Genomic DNA, 15,201 nt, shown 5'->3' with positions numbered 1-15,201 from the left:
TCACACGTGAGTGTCAAGTGTCGTGTAGGACAACAATCGACTGCATGTGGCCAAAACATGTATGTATGAAAGGGCCGTGTAATGTTTTAAATAATGATTTCACGATTCTGATATGGCACCGGCCTGCCTAACAAAATGGCCAACCCACACGGTGGCTCACAACTCGTAGTGTACTATAAGCCACCCGCCACCCCCAGACGCACACACCGCGAATCCACCGCAACTACGTGAAGGAAATATTCCCTAGAGGCAATAATAAAGTTATTATTTATTTCCACATATCATGATAAATGTTTATTATTCATGCTAGAATTGTATTAACCGGAAACATGACACATGTGTGAATACATAGACAAACATATAGTCACTAGTATGCCTCTACTTGACTAGCTCATTTATCAAAGATGGTTATGTTTCCTAACCATAGACATGTGTTGTCATTTGATTAATGGAATCACATCATTAGGAGAATGATGTGATTGACATGACCCATTCCGTTAGCCTAGCACTTGATCGTTTAGTTTATTGCTATTGCTTTCTTCATGACTTATACATGTTCCTGTAACTATGAGATTATGCAACTCCCGTTTACCGGAGGAACACTTTGGGTGCTACCAAACGTCACAATGTAACTGGGTGATTATAAAGGAGTACTACAGGTGTCTCCAAAGGTACATGTTGGGTTGGCGTATTTCGAGATTAGGTTTCATCACTCCGATTGTCGGAGAGGTATCTCTGGGCCCTCTCGGTAATGCACATCACTATTGTAATGCCCCGGATGCAACTTTCCATATTCCTAACTCCGACTCTTGCCATTTCCGGCTATGTGATTTATTATTTCCTCCGTGGTTGGGTTTTTTTCTGTTGTTTTGCATTTTGTTCTTGTTATGCATCTTGTCTCATGTCATCATTTGCATTTCATCCGCATGTTTTTCAAAACTTGCATCCGTTCGGGTCCCGCCGGTTCTCTCCGTTGTCCGTTTGGAGTCCAGACCACACTTGCACGCTCCCGCGGCACCTCCGAAATATTATTTTATAAGTGGCATAAAAATGTTCTCGGAATGGGATGCAACTTGTCATGTGGTCTTATTATAGTGTAGACATGCCGCCTGTCAAGTTTCATCGCATTTGGAGTCCATTTGACTGCCCAACCGTTATATTTATAACCGCGATATAGTCGGTTTAATCGTCGGACATTTCGGTCTCCGAAACTGTTGCCGGGCCTCTCTTCTCTCCTCTCCTCTTAGCTCGAGGCCTCTCATCATAGCCCACCTGCAGCCACCTAGTCCCTCTCCGCTCCGGAGCCGTTCGATGGCGATCGTATGCTCCGAAAAGCCCCCAAAACCCCCAACCCTAGCCTCTTTTGCTATATAAAGACCCCCCTCTCTCCATTTTGGGCATCCCTAGCCTTCCCCTACCTCCCAGCTGCCTCCCTCCTCTAAATCAACGCCTCCCTCCCTAGGATCTGGCGCTGCCAGCCCGCCACCGCCACTTGGCGCCACCCAACTGACCGGCGCCGCCGCAGAAGCTTCCCTCGCCCACTCCTCGCTCGCCTCCTGTCCCCAACCGCTCTCCCGCAGCCGCGGCCCGCCAGGCCCGCGGGGAGCCTGCCTCGGGCCGCCCAGGGCCCGACCGCCCGAGCCTCACGCCCGAGCGCGCCGCCCGGCTCCCTGAACCTCTCTCCGTCGCCCGAGACCCGGATCTCGCCGTCGCGCCAGTCCAGCGCCCCGCGCTCGCCGCCTCCTCCGCGCCAGGCCTCGCCGCCTTCCGCCCTCGCCGGCCTCTACCGGTGCCCTGCCAGGCCAAACCCCGCCGCCCTCTCCTTCTTTTTCCTTCCTTATCCTTCTCCCTCATGGCTTCTCTCTCTCCTTCCCCGCAGGTCCCCGCCGCCTTGGAGCTCCGCCCGTCGCCGGCTGGTCTCGCCGTCGCCGGGAACGGGTCCCCGGCCATGACCTCCACCGGATCCGGCCACCTGCGGCCCCGTCCCGTCCTCCCCGCGCCTCCCCATCGCCGTTGACTGCCGGCCGCCACCGCCCCTGGTCCTGCTCGCGGCCGATCTGAACCTGGAGGACGATGCCCGCACCGCGCCCACGTGGGCCCGGCCCAGCAGCACCAGGCCGCCGGCCTAGTGCCCTAGCCCAGCCGGCCCCTCTCCACCGAGCCGGGCCAAGAGCCCAGGGTGAGCAGCCCAGTCCGCCCTCCAGATTCGGCCTGTTGCTGTTTTTTCCCCGTCTGCGATTTTAGCTTTATCCGGGATTTTACAGTTTTGCAGAAAAGTCCCTCTAGATCATGCATATAATAACTCTTTAACCGTGCATCGGATTAAAATGGTTTAAACATGAAAAATGCTTAGAATTTTTTGTAGATCAATAATATGTCATTTTCATCCCATATTAAAATGTTTAACTTGCTGTTTATTTAAATTTGCTAAGATGCCATGTTAAAATGCTTTAATTCATAACTAAATAACCGTAGCTCCAATTTTAATAAACTTTATATGTAAATGGGGTGGAAAAATGCCTAGTTTAACATGGTCCACTTTATTTTCCTGTTCGACAACCTTAAAATTGTGTTTAGGGCAGAAAAGTACCAAATCCATAATTTGCACATGGGGATTTTCCGGAATTGTTGTTTGTTATTTCCGGCCTCATTTAAACTTGCCTAAATAGATGACTTTATTATGCTTCACCTCTTGCCATGTTAATCAACATTTAATATTGTTGGGTACCTAAACGAGATTAAACTAAATATGTCAATGTGGTGTTTCGTCAATATGCAACTCGTTGCATATTGAGCTCCACTTAACTTGTAGTATTGTTTGTTGCACTTTGCCATGCCATGCCTCTTTAAACCGGACATGCATCATACTTGTTTGTGCATCATGCCATGATTATGCTTGTGTGTTTACTATGTTGTTTGCTTCTTTCCGGGTTGCCTTCGGTTTCGTTCCGGAGTTATGAGGATTCGTTCGACTACTTCCGGTTGTCTTCTTCATGGACTCGTTCTTCTTCCTAGCGGGATTTCAGGCAAGATGACCGCTACCCTGGATCTTACTACTATCATTGCTATGCTAGTTGCTTCGTTCTATCGCTATGCTGCACTACCTATTACCTGTTTATCAAGCCATCCCAAATTGCCATGAAGCTCTAACCTTTGACACCTTTCCTATGCGAACCATTGCTTGGCTATGTTACTGCTTTTGCTCAGCCCCTCTTATAGCATTGCTAGTTGCAGGTGAAGTTGAAGATTTCTCCAGGGTGGACAGGATTTTGGTTGGGATATCACAATATCTCTTATATTATGAATGCATCTATATACTTGGTAAAGGGTGGAAGGCTCGTCCTTATGCCTGGTGTTTTGTTCCACTCTTGCCGCCCTAGTTTCCGTCATACCGGTGTTATGTTCCCGGATTTTACATTCCATACGCGGTCGGGTGATTTATGGGACCCCCCTTGACAGTTCGCTTTGAATAAAACTCCTCCAGCAAGGCCAAACCTTGGTTTTACCATTTGCCTCACCTACCCCTTTTTCCCTTGGGAGTCGCACATCCCGAGGGTCATCTTTATTTTAGCCCCCCCGGGCCAGTGCTTGTCTAAGTGTTGGTCCGAACTAGAGCCCTTTGCAGCGCCCCCTCAGGGAAACTTGAGGTCTGGTTTTGTACGGATTGCTCATCCGGTGTTGCCCTGAGAACGAGATATGTGCAGCTCCTATTGGGATTGTCGGCGCATCGGGCGGTCTTGCTGGTCTTGTTTTACCATTGTCGAAATGTCTTGTAAACCGGGATTCCGAGTCTGATCGGGTCTTCCTGGGAGAAGGTCTATTCCTTCGTTGATCACGAGAGCTTGTCATGGGCTAAGTTGGGACACCCCTGCAGGGTATAATCTTTCGAAAGCCATGCCTGTGGTTATAGGTAGATCGGAATTTGTTAATGTCCGGTTGTAGATAACTTGACACCAGATCCGAATTAAAACGCATCAACAGCGTGTGTATCCGTGATGGTCTCTTCTCGGCGGAGTCCGGGAAGTGAACACGGTTTCTGGGTTATGTTTGACGTAAGTAGGAGTTCAGGATCACTTCTTGGTCATTACTACTTGACGACCGTTCCGCTTGCTCTCTTCTTGCTCTTATTTGCGTATGTTAGCCACCATATCATGCTTAGCCGCTGCTGCTACCTCACCACTTTACCCCTTCCTTTCTCTTTAAGCTTTGCTAGTCTTGATACCCATGGTAATGGGATTGCTGAGTCCTCGTGGCTCACAGATTACTACAACAACAGTTGCAGGTACAGGTTCATGCGATGATCATGACGCGAGAGCGATGCTTGCTTGCGTTGAGTGCTTCTTCTGCTTCTTCTTCAATCAGGGGATAGGTTCCAGGTCGGCAGCCTGGGCTAGCAGGGTGGATGTCGTTTGAGTTTCTGTTTGTGATTCATCCGTAGTCGGATGATGCTCTTATGTATTGTGATGTTGTATTCATGTGGCATTGTACGTCTTATGTATGTATCCCCATCTATTATGTAATGTTGATGTAATGATATCCACCTTGCAAAAGCGTTTCAATATGCGGGTCTATCCTTGGTGGGACCTTCGAGTTCCTTTTGGATAGGGTCGCATATTGGGCATGACAACTATAAGCCTTGCAAGCAATGTAACTAATGAGTTAGTTACGGAATGATGCATTACGTAACGAGTAAAGAGACTTGCCAGTAACGAGATTGAACTAGGTATTGGATACCGACGATCGAATCTCGGGCAAGTAACATACCGATGACAAAGGGAACAACGTATGTTGTTATGCGGTTTGACCGATAAAGATCTTCATAGAATATGTAGGAGCCAACATGAGCATCCAGGTTCCGCTATTGGTTATTGACCGAGAATAGTTCTAGGTCATGTCTACATAGTTCTCGAACCCATAGGGTCCGCACGCTTAACGTTACGATGACAGTTTTATTATGAGTTTATAAGTTTTGATGTACCGAAGGTTGTTCGGAGTCTCGGATGTGATCACGGACATGACGAGGAGTCTCGAAATGGTCGAGACATAAAGATTGATATATTGGAAGCCTATATTTTGATATCGGAATGGTTCCGGGTGAAATCGGGATTTTACCGGAACATCGGGGGGTTACCGGAACCCTCCCGGGGGTTAATGGGCCTTAGTGGGCCATGAGGGAGAAGAGGAGGGCTGGCTAGGGCAGGCCGCGCGCCCCGTCCCCCCCTAGTCCGAATAGGACAAGGAGGGGGGGCGGCGCCCCCCTTTCCTCTTTCCCCTCCCCCCCTTTCCTTCTCCACCAAGGCAAGAGGGGGGAGTCCTACTCCCGATGGGAGTAGGACTGCTCCAGGCGCACCCCTAGGGGGCCGGCTGCACCTCCCCCATCCCTCCTTTATATACGGGGGCAGGGGGCACCCTAGGACACACAAGTTCACATACGTGATCATTCCTTAGCCGTGTGCGGTGCCCCCCTCCACCATATTCCACCTCGGTCATATCGTCGCGGAGTTTAGGCGAAGCCCTGCGTCAGTAGAACATCATCATCGTCACCACGCCGTCGTGCTGATGGAACTCATCCCCGACACTTTGCTGGATCGGAGTCCAGGGATCGTCATCGAGCTGAACGTGTGCTGAACTTGGAGGTGCCGTACGTTCGGTACTTGGATCGGTCGAATCGTGAAGACGTACGACTACATCAACCGCGTTGTCATAACGCTTCCGCTTACGGTCTACGAGGGTACGTGGACATTACTCTCCCCTCTCGTTGCTATGCATCACCAGGATCTTGCATGTGTGTAGGATTTTTTTGATATTACTACGTTCCCCAACAGTGGTATCAGAGCCAGGTTTTATGCGTAGATGTCATATGCACGAGTAGAACACAAGTGAGTTGTGGGCGATACAAGTCATACTTCTTACCAGCATGTCATACTTTGGCTCAGCGGTATTGTGAGATGAAGCGGCCCGGACCGACATTACGCGTACGCTTACGCGAGACTGGTTTCACCGTTACGGGCACTCGTGCTTAAAGGTGACTGGCGGGTGTCTGTCTCTCTCAATTTAGCTGAACCGAGTCTGGCTACGCCCGGTCCTTGCGAAGGTTAAAATAGCATTAACTTGACGAACTATCGTTGTGGTTTGGATGCGTAGGTAAGAACGGTTCTTGCTAAGCCCGTAGCAGCCACGTAAAATTTGCAACAACAAAGTAGAGGACGTCTAACTTGTTTTTGCAGGGCATGTTGTGATGTGATATGGTCAAGACGTGAGGCTATATTTTATTGTATGAGATGATCATGTTTTGTAACCAAAGTTATCGGCAACTGGCAGGAGCCATATGGTTGTCGCTTTATTGTATGAAATGCAAATGCCCTGTAATTGCTTTACTTTATCACTAAGCGGTAGCGATAGTCATAGAAGCAATAGATGGCATAACGACAACGATGCTACGATGGAGATCAAGGTGTCGCGCCGGTGACGATGGTGATCATGACGGTGCTTCGAAGATGGAGATCACAAGCACAAGATGATGATGGCCATATCATATCACTTGTATTGATTGCATGTGATGTTTATCCTTTATGCATCTTATCTTGCTTTGATTGAAAGTAGCATTTTAAGTTGATCTCTCACTAAATTATCAAGAAGTGTTCTCCCTGAGTATGCACCGTTGCGAAAGTTCTTCGTGCTGAGACACCACGTGATGATCGGGTGTGATAGGCTCTATGTTCAAATACAACGGGTGCAAATACAACTTGACAAGCCTAGCATATAACAGATATGGCCTCGGAACACGGAGACCAAAAGATCGAGCGTGAATCATATAGTAGATATGATCAACATATTGATGTTCACTGTTGAAACTACTCCATCTCACGTGACGATCGGACATGGTGTAGTTGATATGGATCACGTAATCACTTAGAGGATTAGAGGGATGTCTATCTAAGTGGGAGTTCTTAAGTAATATGATTAATTGGACTTAAATTTATCATGAACTTAGTACCTGATAGTATTTTGTTTGTCTATGTTTGTTGTAGATAGATGTCTCGTGCTGTTGTTCCATTGAATTTTAACGCGTTCCTTGAGAAAGCAAAGTTGAAAGATGATGGCAGCAATTACACGGACTGGGTCCGTAACCTGAGGATTATCCTCATTGCTGCACAGAAGAATTACGTCCTGGAAGCACCGCTGGGTGCCAGGCCTACTGCTGATGCAACTGACTACGTTAAGAACGTCTGGCAGAGCAAAGCTGATGACTACTCGATAGTTCAGTGTGCCATGCTTTACAGCTTAGAACCGGGTCTTCAACGACGTTTTGAACGTCATGGAGCATATGAGATGTTCCAGGAGTTGAAGTTAATATTTCAAGCAAATGCCCGGATTGAGAGATATGAAGTCTCCAATAAGTTCTATAGATGCAAGATGGAGGAGAATAGTTCTGTTAGTGAACATATACTCGAAATGTCTGGGTATAATAATCACTTGATTCAACTGGGAGTTAATCTTCTTGATGATAGTGTCATTGACAGAATTCTTCAATCACTGCCACCAAGCTACAAGAGCTTCGTGATGAACTATAATATGCAAGGGATGGACAAGACTATTCCCGAGCTCTTCACAATGCTAAAAGCCACGGAGGTAGAAATCAAGAAGGAGCATCAAGTGTTGATGGTTAACAAGACCACCAGTTTCAAGAAAAAGGGCAAAGGGAAGAAGAAGGGGAACTTCAAGAAGAACAGCAAACAAGTTGCTGCTCAAGAGAAGAAACCCAAGTCTGGACCTAAGCCTGAAACTGAGTTCTTCTACTGCAAGCAGACTGGACACTGGAAGCGGAACTGCCCCAAGTATTTGGCGGATAAGAAGGATGGGAAAGTGAACAAAGGTATATGTGATATACATGTTATTGATGTGTACCTTACTAATGCTCGCAATAGTACCTGGGTATTTGATACTGGTTTTGTTGCTAATATTTGCAACTCGAAACAGGGACTACGGATTAAGCAAAGATTGTCTAAGGACGAGGTGACGATGTGCGTGGGAAATGGTTCCAAAGTCGATGTGATCGCGGTCGGCACGCTACCTCTACATCTACCATCGGGATTAGTTTTAGACCTAAATAATTGTTATTTGGTGCCAGTGTTGAGCATGAACATTATATCTGGATCTTGTTTGATGCGAGACAGTTATTCATTTAAGTCAGAGAATAATGGTTGTTCTATTTATATGAGAAATATCTTTTATGGTCATGCACCATTGAAGAGTGGTCTATTTTTATTGAATATCGATAGTAGTGATACACATATTCATAGTGTGGAAACCAAAAGATGCAGAGTTGATAATGATAGTGCAACTTATTTGTGGCACTGCCGTTTAGGTCATATCGGTGTAAAGCGCATGAAGAAACTCCATACTGATGGGCTTTTGGAATCACTTGATTATGAATCACTTGGTACTTGCGAACCGTGCCTCATGGGCAAGATGACTAAAACGCCGTTCTCTGGAACTATGGAGCGAGCAACTGATTTGTTGGAAATCATACATACTGATGTTTGTGGTCCAATGAATGTTGAGGCTCGCGGCGAGTATCATTATTTTCTCAATTCACAGATGATTTGAGCAGATATGGGTATATCTACTTAATGAAACACAAGTCTGAAACATTTGAAAAGTTCAAAGAATTTCAGAGTGAAGTGGAAAATCATTGTAACAAGAAAATAAAATTTCTACGATCTGATCGTGGAGGAGAATATTTGAGTTATGAGTTTGGTTTACATTTGAAACAATGCGGAATAGTTTCGCAACCCACGCCACCCAGAAAACCACGACAAAATGGTGTGTCCGAACGTCGTAATCGTACTTTACTAGATATGGTGCGATCTATGATGTCTCTTACTGATTTACCGCTATCGTTTTGGGGTTATGCTTTAGAGACGGCCGCATTCACGTTAAATAGGGCACCATCAAAATCCGTTGAGACGACGCCTCATGAACTGTGGTTTGGCAAGAAACCAAAGTAGTCGTTTCTTAAAGTTTGGGGCTGCGATGCTTATGTGAAGAAACTTCAACCAGATAAGCTCGAACCCAAATCGGAGAAATGTGTCTTCATAGGATACCCAAAAGAGACTGTTGGGTACACCTTCTATCACAGATCTGAAGGCAAGATTTTCGTTGCAAAATTCGGAACCTTTCTAGAGAAGGAGTTTCTCTCGAAAGAAGTGAGTGGGAGGAAAGTAGAACTTGATGAGGTAACTGTACCTGCTCCCTTATTGGAAAGTAGTTCATCACAAGAACCGGTTCCTGTGACAACTACACCAATCAGTGAGGAAGCTAATGATATTGATCATGAAACTTCAGATCAAGTTTCTACTGAACCTCGTAGGTCTACCAGAGTAAGATCCGCACCAGAGTGGTACGGTAATCCTATTCTAGAAGTCATGTTACTTGACCATGATGAACCTACGGACTATGAGGAAGCGATGATGAGCCCAGATTCCGCAAAATGGCTAGAGGCCATGAAATCTGAGATGGGATCCATGTATGAGAACAAAGTATGGACTTTGGTTGACTTGCCCGATGATCGGCAAGCCATTGAGAATAAATGGATTTTTAAGAAGACTGACGCTGATGGTAATGTAACTGTCTATAAAGCTCGACTTGTTGCAAAAGGTTTTTGACATGTTCAAGGGGTTGACTACAATGAGACTTTCTCACCCGTAGCGATGCTTAAGTCTGTTCGAATCATGTTAGCTGCATTTTATGATTATGAAATTTGGCAAATGGATGTCAAAACTGCATTCTTGAATGGATTTCTGGAAGAAGAGTTGTATATGATGCAACCAGAAGGTTTTGTTGATCCAAAAGGTGCTAACAAAGTGTGCAAGCTCCAGCGATCCATTTATGGACTGGTGCAAGCATCTCGGAGTTGGAATAAACACTTTGATAGTGTGATCAAAGCATATGGTTTTATACAGACTTTTGGAGAAGCCTGTATTTACAATAAAGTGAGTGGGAGCACTACCGCCTTTCTGATAAATATATGTGAGTAACATATTGTTGATCAGAAATGATGTAGAATTTTTCTGGAAAGCATAAAGGAGTATTTGAAAGGAGTTCTTTAAAAAGAAAGACCTCAGTAAAGCTACTTACATATTGAGCATCAAGATCTTTTGAGATAGATCAAGACGCTTGATAAGATTTTCAATGAGTACATACCTTGACAAGATTTCGAAGTAGTTCAAAATGGAACAGTCAAAGAAAGAGTTCTTGCCAGTGTTGCAAAGGTATGAAATTGAGTAAGACTCAAATCCCGACCACGGCAGAAAATAGAAACAGAATGAAAGTCATTCCCTATGCATCAGTCATAGGTTCTATAGAAGTATGCCATGCTATGGACCAGACCTATTGTATACTCTGCCCTGGTTTGGCAAGGGAGTACAATAGTGATCTAGGAGTAGATCACTGGACATTGGTCAAAATTATCCTTAGTACAATAAGGATATGTTTCTCGATTATGGAGGTGATAAAAGAGTTCGTTGTAAAGAGTTACATCTATGCAAGCTTTTACACCGATCCAGATGACTCTAAGTCTCAATCTGGATACATATTGAAAGTGGGAGCAATTAGCTAGAGTAGCTCCGTGCAAAGCATTGTAGACATAGAATATTTGCAAACTACATACGACTCTGTAATATGACAGACCCGTTGACTAAACTTCTCTCACGAGCAAAACATGATCATAACTTAGTACTCTTTGGGTGTTAATCACATAGCGATGTGAACTAGATTATTGACTCTAGTAAACCCTTTGGGTGTTGATCACATGACGATGTGAACTATGGGTATTAATCACATACAGATGTGAATATTGGTGTTGAATCACATGCTGATGTGAACTAGATTATTGACTCTAGTGCAAGTGGGAGACTGAAGGAAATATGCCCTAGAGGCAATAATAAAGTTATTATTTATTTCCTTATATCATGATAAATTTTTATTATTCATGCTAGAATTGTATTAACCGGAAACATAATACATGTGTGAATACATAGACAAACATAGTATCACTAGTATGCCTCTACTTGACTAGCTCGTTTATCAAAGATGGTTATGTTTCCTAACCATAGACATGTGTTGTCATTTGATTAATGGGATCACATCATTAGGAGAATGATGTGATTGACATGAACCATTCCGTTAGCCTAGCACTTGATCGTTCAGTATATTGCTATTGCTTTCTTCATGACTTATACATGTTCCTATAACTATGAGATTATGCAACTCCTGTTTATCAGAGGAACACTTTGGGTGCTACCAAACGTCACAACGTAACTGGGTGATTATAAAGGAGTACTACAGGTGTCTCCAAAGGTACATGTTGGGTTGGCGTATTTTGAGATTAGGTTTTGTCACTCCGATTGTCGGAGAGGTATCTCTGGGCCCTCTCGGTAATGCACATCACTATAAGCCTTGCAAGCAATGTAACTAATGAGTTAGTTACGGAATGATGCATTATAAAACGAGTAAAGAGACTTGCCAGTTACGAGATTGAACTAGGTATTGGATACCGACGATCGAATCTCGGGCAAGTAACATACCGATGACAAAGGGAACAACGTATCTTGTTATGCGGTTTGACCGATAAAGATCTTCGTAGAATATGTAGGAGCCAATATGAGCATCTAGGTTCTGCTATTGGTTATTGACCGAGAAGAGTTCTAGGTCATGTCTACATAGTTCTTGAACCCGTAGGGTCCGCACGCTTAAAGTTACAATGACAGTTTTATTATGAGTTTATAAGTTTTGATGTACCGAAGGTTGTTCGGAGTCCCGGATGTGATCACGGACATGACAAGGAGTCTCGAAATGGTCGAGACATAAAGATTGATATATTGGAAGCCTATATTTGGATATCGGAATGGTTCCGGGTGAAATCGGGATTTTACCGGAACACCGGGGGGGTTACCGGAACCCTCCCGGGGGTTAATGGGCCTTAGTGGGCCATGAGGGAGAAGAGGAGGGGGCCGACCAGGGCAGGCCGCGCGCTCCCTCCCCCCTAGTCCGAATAGGACAAGGAGGGGGGGGCGGCGCCCCCCTTTCCTCTTTCCCCTCCCCCCTTTCCTTCTCCACCAAGGCAAGAGGGGGGAGTCCTACTCCCGATGGGAGTAGGACTCCTCCGTGCACACCCCTAGGGGGACGGCTGCACCTCCCCCTCCCTCCTTTATATACGGGGGCAGGGGGGCACCCTAGGACACACAAGTTGTTCTACGTGATCGTTCCTTAGCCGTGTGCGGTGCCCCCCTCCACCATATTCCACCTCGGTCATATCGTCGTGGAGTTTAGGCGAAGCCCTGCGCCGGTAGAACATCATCATCGTCACCACACCGTCATGTTGACGGAACTCATCCCCGACACTTTGCTGGATCGGAGTCCGGGGATCGTCATCGAGCTGAACGTGTGCAGAACTCGGAGGTGTCGTACGTTCGGTACTTGGATCGGTCGAATCGTGAAGACGTACGACTACATCAACCGCATTGTCATAACGCTTCTGCTTACGGTCTACGAGGGTACGTGGACATTACTCTCCCCTCTTGTTGCTATGCATCACCATGATCTTGCGTGTGCGTAGGAATTTTTTTGAAATTACTACGTTCCCCAACACTATGATGCATGTTAAATTAATTATCCCGCAGTGAACATATGTTACCAAAGGAGGGACGTTTTAATTTGGAAAAGAATCATAGATATCACTAAGACGTTTTAGTACATTAATTGATTGATTTTCTACGGGTACAATGTGCAAAAATTAAATTTGAGCTACATGCACACGTGACAGTGCACCTAAACGGATTGCAAAAACACATGTGTCTCAGTGGGTGCATGTTTACTCCCCATGTAAAAAAATTGACACATTGAGAATCTTGATTTTTAAATTCTAGTACATCCAAAACTTATTTGAAGTTCATGAAACTTATCGTGTTGTCATATGGACACCAATACAAAGTGGCATCGTACATTTTTTGTCAAATTTGAGACCAGTTTTGATGTAATCTTTATCAATTACAAACGGGAGATTATTAATAATTGGGAACCAATATCCCAAACGGATTATTTATTCGAACCATGAGCGTTAGACCAACAATGGACATGTGCCATGCTTCACTTAAGCAATAAAGAGGCAGCATTAATCATCCAAATAGAAAAACAATATACATGCCGCCGCGCGACCCGTGTGCCGTGCGAGTAGGCGTGAGTTGACGGGAAATTCTCAAATATTATATAAAAAATCAAACTAAATTTTTAGGGTATTTGGAGAACTTTTATTTTTGGGACATTTTTTATTGCACGGATAATTCAGAAAACAGACAGAAAATACTTTTTTTTCTTTATTTATTCTAAATAACAGAAAGTAAAAGATGGGTACATAGAGTTGTGCTTTCTAAATTCATCCATCTCATGCTCATCAAAAGGAATCCATTAACAAGGTTGATCAAGTCATATTAACAAACTTCTTCCGAATGACATGAAACCAGAGAATTTTCGAATAACACTAGGTTACCTCAATGGGGATATGCATGTCCCCAACAATAAGAAGATCATATTTATTTTTGACAGTAGGAAGAGGGAATTCAAAACCTCCAATAGTAATAGTTGAAATTTTTCCAATAGAATTGATACTATGAACTTGAGGTTCTTTCTTCGGAAAGTGTATCGTATGCTCATTACCATTAACATGAAAAGTGACATTGCCTTTGTTGCAATCAATAACAGCCCGTGAAGTATTCAAAAAGGGTCTACCAAGGATGATCGACATACTGTCGTCCTCGGGAATATCAAGAATATCAATGTCCGTTAAGATAGTAACATTTGCAACCACAACAGGCACATCCTCGCAAATACCGACGGGTATAGCAGTTGATTTATCGGCCATTTGCAAAGAGATTTCAGTAGGTGTCAATTTATTCAATTCAAGTCTACGATACAAAGAGAAAGGCATAACACTAACACCAGCTGCAAGATCACATAAAGCAGTTTTCACATAGTTTCTTTTAATAAACTGAATGATATAGCCACCCTATTTTCTCAGTAAGTGATGCAAAGTTATGGTTTAATTCTCTTGCTCCTAGTTGTGTGCATAGTCCCCAGGATATGATTTACTACTTCTATGTAAAATATTTCCCCGCTCATAAGAAACAAGCTACCCTAAGGGAAATATTTAACTTCATGCAATTTGAAGAAGAGAGTCTCCCACAAGCTTGGGGGAGGCTTCTCCAACTACTTAATGCTTTGCCTGATCTTCCTCTCAAGAAAATGAAATAGTTGATATCTTTTATGATGGACTAACTGATGCTTCCAGAGACCACCTGGATAGTTGTGCTAGTTGTATTTTCAAGGAAAGAACTGTTGAGCAAGTTGAATTGCTATTGAATAATATATTGAGCAATGATAATGATTGGACACTTCCTGAACCAACTCCTAAGCCAACTCCGAAGAAAAGGGGTTAACAAAAATGTCTAGGAAAATGTACCGAGGTGGTTCTTCGAGGAAGCAAGCACCGAGACTCGTGATACATGAGCCGGACCTTGAACCACCAAGGGAAGCTCAAGTGCGGCCTTGTGAATGGCCGTCAGATGAATTTATGTTTCATGCAAGCTTCAAAGATGAATTTGATGCATATGTACGGAATGCTGATCTTGAGGTCTTCGTATCAGATAAGTGCCAACAATAATATTCCCTCACCGATTCCTTTGTGCGGAGGTTTGGATTTTCATCTAAGCACAACACTCGTACTTTCCTGTCTGATCTCTATGATAAATCTTATACCATGGACTTAGAATATTTTAGTGATGCATGCAAAATTCCACAATGGGGTATTCTTAGTGAGCCTGACAAATATGAATACAATGATTTCCTTGCTAGCATCCGGCTCTGGGTCATTCCCTTCCTCTGCCTCACCATCATCCACCACCTTGGTGCTCCCTGCATGGCGTGGTCAACATGGTCAAGGAACGACTTACATCGGAAGAGGGCTATATGTGGAGAGTGTCGGTGTCAAAACTGGTGGATCTCGGGTAGGGGGTCCCAAACTGTGCGTCTGAGGATCAAAGGTAACAGGAGACAGGGGACACAATGTTTACCCAGGTTCGGGCCCTCTTAATGGAGGTAATACCCTACTTCCTACTTGATTGACCTTGATGAGTATAGAGATTA

This window comes from Triticum aestivum, chromosome 7B, assembly GCF_018294505.1.
Source record: "Triticum aestivum cultivar Chinese Spring chromosome 7B, IWGSC CS RefSeq v2.1, whole genome shotgun sequence".
Lineage (NCBI taxonomy): Eukaryota > Viridiplantae > Streptophyta > Magnoliopsida > Poales > Poaceae > Triticum > Triticum aestivum.
This window is presented reverse-complemented; position numbering follows the sequence as displayed.